The sequence below is a fragment of the Pholis gunnellus genome, assembly GCF_910591455.1.
Source record: "Pholis gunnellus genome assembly, chromosome: 1".
NCBI lineage: Eukaryota > Metazoa > Chordata > Actinopteri > Perciformes > Pholidae > Pholis > Pholis gunnellus.
Window position 1 is genome coordinate 21942618 of NC_136528.1, and position 7288 is coordinate 21949905.

Genomic DNA, 7288 nt, shown 5'->3' on the forward strand with positions numbered 1-7288 from the left:
CATGATCCGTACTAGCTAGGATCTTTTCATGCTTGCTATTAACTTACTCATAACTTCAAGTGTTATGATTATGATCTTCATTGTTTCATTTTTGTTTCATTTTACAACACCATTTTTCTCTTACTGGATGTTCTTCAACCTCTCTTATGATAAACATATATCACCTCTAATATTCAATGTATTGCAGGACACAAATATTACTCAAGTCATTGTTTGTCTATGAAAATAGGCGCAAACAAGTGCAGCACTGCTTCATAAAGTGATAGCTACTGGTCGCATGCAAACATGTCTTAATTGATCACAGGCTGTGAGCCAAATCAAAGCAGTTAGGATCAAACCTAAAAAAACATTATGAATTAATGAAGGAGCCATTAATGCATTATTGATGACAAAAGAATTACAGGCTTGACACTTGTGTGTTGTTGATAGATGGATGTGCAGAAGAATTAATTGAGCTCAACCTTAAGTCATAATTTCCTTCTTATAATCTTCTTCCATAACAACTGGCTTCAGAACAAAATGAAAATGACTGAATGGACAATTACAGGAAGGATACCATTAAAATGAAGAAAAAAACTAAACACGTTGGAAGGTATGTTGCTGTTTTGCAAAACGATCTTTAAAATGTTTTCCCATTACACTCATAACAGATCCCTGAAACACTAAAGCCCTGTATAAATGGGCAATCACCTTTTCTTAGTAGACTTATTTAAGATGTTTTGCAGTTTGTTCACCATGAATTCACTACAGATTTTTGAATTTGATTTGAATATTACTATATTTTATTGCCATCCAGGTGAAGAACACATCTTTAACTAGATTAAAACTTTGCTCTCTAAATTATACCAAATTACAATTCCTACTAAGTGGATTATATATATATAGGGTTTTCACAGAGATCGACTTGGAGATGCAATACAATAAGATGCAAACACATTTTCAGCATTTTCAATAACTTTGTTCTATGCTCTGCTTTCAAGTAATGTCTGCGGTTTCTCATGCATGGCATAGTTTCTGTTGTAGGTTGTCGACTCTAGAGTAAACTGTTGTGGTAAAAAAGGACCACACTGACCTCACATTTAGTGTTGCCTTGTGCCTGCAGGATCCCTGGTGAAAATACGGTATATATATATATATATATATATATATATATATATATATATATATGGAGGTACAAGACCTTGTTTCTCTGTGTCTCCCAAAGCCCTTTCACTGTCTGTCGAGCTCCCCGGCCACCGCTTGTTCTCAGACATAAAATAATCCACTGATGAAGTGCAGAGTTCAGCTGGAAATACAACATAACAGCATTACAGTACGAGTAGCCTGAAAGCAACTTACTGCATAACCGATGTACTTGGAAGGCTTGCACTTAACCAAGCAATTTATTTGATATAATAGTTGCCCATGCTCTTATTTAGACAACAATAAGCCACGGAAAAAAATCATACAAAAAGCTGATGCTGCAGCACTATCAAAGTTAATATGATACACACATTAAATCCACACATGCCTTTTGAGTTCCTTATTTTTATCATTTATATCCAAGCCAAGGCTTATTTAAATGTTCTTTTTGTCTCTGCTTCGGTGGATGGGGGCATTCTTTACTTAATTCCATTAACTCTGTATTGCTGCTCAATCTTTGGTGCCCTGAGCATCATTGCTGTGGCTTGGCTGTCTTTTAGCAGTTCTGCTTCAGCGCTCTTGGATAGAACATGACAGTTACATTAATGTCTCCATGTAAATTGCTGTCTACATGTAGGAAACAAGCAAAAGGGAAAAAAAGAAAACATGGAACATTCATTGCCCCATGACAGGAGGAATTACAACAACATTCATTGTGTAGAGCCCCAAATGGCCAAGTCTATTATGGTGGACAGCATTTTCACTGAGAATCCAACCAAGAAGATGGACAGCATAAAAAAAGCAATGACAGAAAACACTCACACAGTGCTTTTTAACTAAACATTAGAAACATAAAGGAAATAGGGGTCAGGGCTCCTGTTACATCAATTTTTGTGGCAAAGTGTATATTCATTTCTGAAGCATAGAGCAGAACATTAATGGTACCCTGTGGATATTTTGACGACTAGCTACAGCAGTGTTTTGATGAGCAGGTCCTTGCATTGTTTGCATATGTCGCACCAGCATGCATACTAAGGGAAAGTTTAGTAGTTATTTTTCCTGAAAGTAGACATCCATTCCTTTTGTGTCTTACATTTAAATGTCAGACTTGTGTTTTTATGTCTTTTATGGAATCTCATGGCATTTCATCGTCAAACTCAGCAAAATGTAATGTTTTCAATACAAGGTTAGTGATAACATCTCCATGGCTCTGTTGACTGCTCTTCCTTAGCTTCTGCTAAGGTGCACTAACAGGCAGTAAAGGAAACCAACATTTCTTTTGGACTGAGGATTTTATACTAATGCAGAGATTGGCATTGTGTTCACTGGATTACGTTACATTTAATTGGTTTGAGGACAGATAGGCATTCCATGTTATATGTGTGTATTCTTGTTAAAACAGACTCAGAATTTTTATTTCAAGAAAGGCTTTGCAAATGTTTTGAGGTGGAAAATGTGTTTTGACATGTTTGTTAGACATTACAACTTGGTTAACATGTATTGGTTGGCCCAATAAATCTCGGACAGAGATAGAGATATAAGCAAAATCGGGCTAGATACCATCAGGGGTACAGGCAGGAAAAACTATGATTTGCTGTAATGTGGTAGAACTGTACTTTTTACGGACGTGTAGAACATGTTTTGGTAATAGTTTACAGTACCTTTTTAAAGCAGAATAGCAACTGTTTGGCAGATGCCCCCAAAAATATAGAAAAAACACCAGAAGCTGAGTGGCGGTGGCAGTATGATATACATTTAGTTTAGTTTTATAAGAGGAACATAGAGTAAATTATCCAAATCTACGCAGTGTTTTACTCATGGTGTCTGTCAAAGGACATTGTTTATCCCCACCACCAAGCAAGTCAAAATTACAAAAGCACATAATGATACATTGTAGTAAAAATAATCACTACATTTGGTTCACTTAACCTGCAACAACATAAAAAAGCACATCAGGCTGGTAGTTGAAGCATTGCCACCAGCTATGTAAAAGCAGAATATTGCAGTTCTTTCCAATTGCTTTTAATATTTTTAAGCAACTCTATTTAACATTCCGGAAATAGTAGTTGCAAACACTATTTGCTATGTAAAGATATTATGGAGTAATGTCTATCTGAGGCAGAGAATGAAGTCACTCTCCCTGTGTGTGTGTGTGTGTGTGTGTGTGTGTGTGTGTGTGTGTGTGTGTTTTGTTATCCAAGCTTCTCCTTGCTTTGTTGACATAGCCGGGCCAGCCGTGCGTGCTTTTAGTGCATGTTGGTGCATGTTAACGCATGTGAGCGTGCAACACTGGTCAAGTCACCCTCCAGTTCCCCCTCAGGTAAACACTGTTCGATATGAGCTGCCGGCTCACCGTCGACATGTTGAGAGCCATTGAGAGGCATTCGAAATGCTCCTAATCTCAGATCTTCCACCTTTAATTAATGTTGGGCAAATAGTGTTTTTTGTAAGATCATGTTTTACTAGTTAAAAATAATAAAGATTAAATGCACTATTATGCAAAAGATAGATATCTAGGCTAAGCTACGTGTACAAACTGTACAGTGTATAGATCTACAAAATCTATACAAAGTAAAACAACACAGTGTGTGTGATCTCAGGCTATACAGAGAGACACTGATGAGAGCATTGGCTTTTCTGAAGTAAGGTGGGGATTCTAGACTTGAAAGTACATCAAACACAAAAGTTGTGCTGTCAAGATGACAACACCATGTCCTGAAGACACGTCCAAAGATGAGTGTCTCTGCCTTGCTTCTGTTGTACTGGCACATTTTCAGGCTTCTCTTCTAACTTCACAGTAAGCCACATACTGTAGTAAGGACAGAGTACCTAGGAGCCACCCTCTTTCTGTCTCTCTCTCACTTTCTTTACTCTTAAGAAAAGAAAAGAGAGTGTTTGCTGGCTTTGATACAGTATTACATCTAGGGGGAAACCGTTGCAAATGTCTATTGTTTGTGTGATACCATTTCATTATCTTGTGAAAAAAACTGCTGACATTTTTGCAAAGCTATAATTTCTAAAAATAAGTCACTTGATGTGGTAAATATATCTTATCAATGAAGTTTCAGAGATTTGTTTCTAACTGATCCTATTTGCAACAAAGTTGCAAACCTATATTTGAAATATAACCGTTTCCGCATGGTGAAGAGGAGAGGTGACAAGAGTACGAGATATTTTTATTATTATGCAATTGCTACGGCTTTCCTAAAGGGACCCTAACAATATTCCTTTTATGCTGTGCTATCCATCATGATAATGAATGGCAGTAACTTATCCTGGGACATAAATCTGGCAAGCCCCAACAGCCCTGTGACACAGCATTTAATTACAATGCATGTCTAATTGAAAGACCCCCGGAAAATAGTGGGATATCGCTGTAGCAGGGTTAAAAAACTTAATTAATTATGAGGCACCTCCCTCCCTCTTTATTCTGAGTCACTGGTGTCCCTGCCTCAGTGAGCTGATGACATTTTCAGCCTCCCTTTCATCCTTCAGAGAAATGAATGACGTGGCAAGAGCGTTATCAAATGAGCTGTAGAGCCAGCCAGTGAATATGTCATTGAGTGTGACTGCTCCCTGAGTGAATTGTGATTTATTTGTATGGCTCCCTCGTCATGTTAGCTGACTTGCTACCCGGCACCCCTCACCCCCACCCTGTGGTTGACAGGCTCAGTAGATCATTTGGGGGATCTCTAGGTGAGCTGCTGGCTAATGTAGTCTGGGACCCTCCTGGATAACAGCGCCCCTGCGTTTGACCCCAGTTACCCCTCACTACATGGGACTGTTTCCATTCATTGCTTTCACATCTCTAATCAATAGTATATGGGTCTGCCACTCTGACATACAGGGTAGATGTCCTCTTTAGTATACTTTGTGGGGAGAGTGGGGGGATCTTCCAAACAGTACAACATTTCTGCATTATAGTTTATCATTAGATCATGGTAAATAAAGATATCTCTTGACTAGGAACAAGGAATTATAGAATTTACAATCCTTCTGAGAAAACTATTACTCAACCTACCTGTGCACAGACTTATATAACTTCCACACCATTAGCTGACTCTCTTTATTGACCCTATAAGTGAAAAATGGAGGAAAGAGGAACAGGGAAAAAGAGAAGAAGAAGAAGAAGAAATGGACAGTAAAATAGACTGAAACTATCAAAGTTTTGGGAGCATTTTTGTTTGAAAGATGCTGGAGAGAGCTGCATTAGCCACTTGGCTGCACTACCAGCTAGCACAGCCACATACCTAAGTGATAGCGAGCTAGAAGTATCAATATCTATCAGTGGTACACCAGTTTTGCAAATATATGAAAGCAAATGGCAAATGCCAGCAGTGTTGAACCACATCCTTCGGATGGGTTAGGTTTTCAGAGTTGTAGGTAACAATAATAAATGTTATGTAATGTTATGTTTGCTCATATTTTTTATAAGTTTAATTATATTTGTTTAATATTCATCATATGTACCATTGCTTTAAAAAAAAGGTTATACTTATTACTTGATTAACTCCCAGAATAACTAGTAGAATACTTTATTACCAAAAAATAGTTGATAGTTACAGCTGTGCTCCTGACATTAGTCTGAGTAAAGCTTTTGTCAAAAGGATATTTAAAACTCACAAAAACTTTGGAGAAACTTGCATCGAGGACAGCTTGGGTTTGTTGACACGGCACTTCCTGATCTTCATGTACAAAAAAAAGCACTTTATAGTTGTTTATGTTTGAATCAAGTTCATGTGAATAAGTAATGTATTCATCAGCCTTTCAAAATGCTCCCAGTGCCTCTGTTTGGCATGAGACAGCACTTACATGTACATCAAGCAAAGGGTTGTGGGTTGCTGGGTAACACCAGGACAAGCAAAGGGACCTTGGAAAACTGTTTTAACTAAAAAAAGGTGCTGCAGCTTCCCAAATATTTTTTTTTCCAGCTCCATACATTTGTCATCCACACTCACTCACGCCCATGCCCTGCCCCACCTGAGCTGAAGTACAGTGTTGAAAGGCTGCCAGTAGAAACTCAAAAGCCAAATCAAAAGCTTCACTGTAGAATCAAAAGAGTTCAGTCTTTCTTTGCATAAACATGAGAGCAATAGAGGCGGTGGGCTGTGTTGAATGCGAGCCAGTTCTGACATTCCCCCCGTAGTTCCTGCACACTCTCTGTGTTGTCGTATATACTTTCCCCTTTGCTGTCAAATTCAAATGTCATTTAAGCCAAGTAAAATTACTGTTATGTATTTCATCCCTCACATGCATCTAGATTGGCCAAAGAAAGAAAATGTATTTTCCAATATAAGAATGTGCTAAAGAAGAAGAGAGTATGAACATGACATGTCAGTGGGAGTATCAGAATGAAATTCACAAATAATACATTTATTTGCGATATTTGCACCATTAAAGGGGCTATTATTATTATTATTAAATTCAGAGTCTGGAGTCTTCACACCATCTGGCTCTGACGTCACAGGCAAACACGGAGGTGGCTGAGCCGAAATAGGGCGAGGGGTCGGGAGGGCATTATCACCGGCGCTAACAGTGCTAACAACGGCAACAGTGCTGACAGAGCTAACAGTGTAAATGGGGGTTAGCTCACACACACCGAGGGCAAGGCTGACTCCCGTGACGACCCACGGTGGCGGGACGGCGTTATCAACGGTAACCGCAGTATGAGCACTGCTGTCCCACGCGTGCCTGGCTCGGGTATGGCGCCTTCCAGAGCGGCTAGCCAGTTGAATATGAACACGAATGGAGGGAAGGTAGGAAACGGGGAGAGCCAACAATTTCAAAAGGAAGGATTCACAGGCAGTAACATGCATGCCTGGCCCGCCCGGCTAGCAAAACAAAGAAAAGAGAAGCTCCATAATGAAGAGAGTAGCCTGAAAACTGTTTGTCTAAAAATAAAGGACTCCCTATATTTAATTCCTAAACGCAAACGACACGTATACACCTTCACAATGGTTAAAGTTTTAAAGTTAGTTGAATACTATGATTTGTCACCTTTTTATTTCAATAAAAACTATATTCTACAACACCCAATATGTAATCCAAATTGTAAAACCAAATTCAGTTAAGTCCAGTTTCACAGGGGAGTTAATATTATAGTGTAGGGAGACAATGTCCGCTTTATTGCATCACCTCATTGTCTTTCAGTGACAAGATGTCTTTG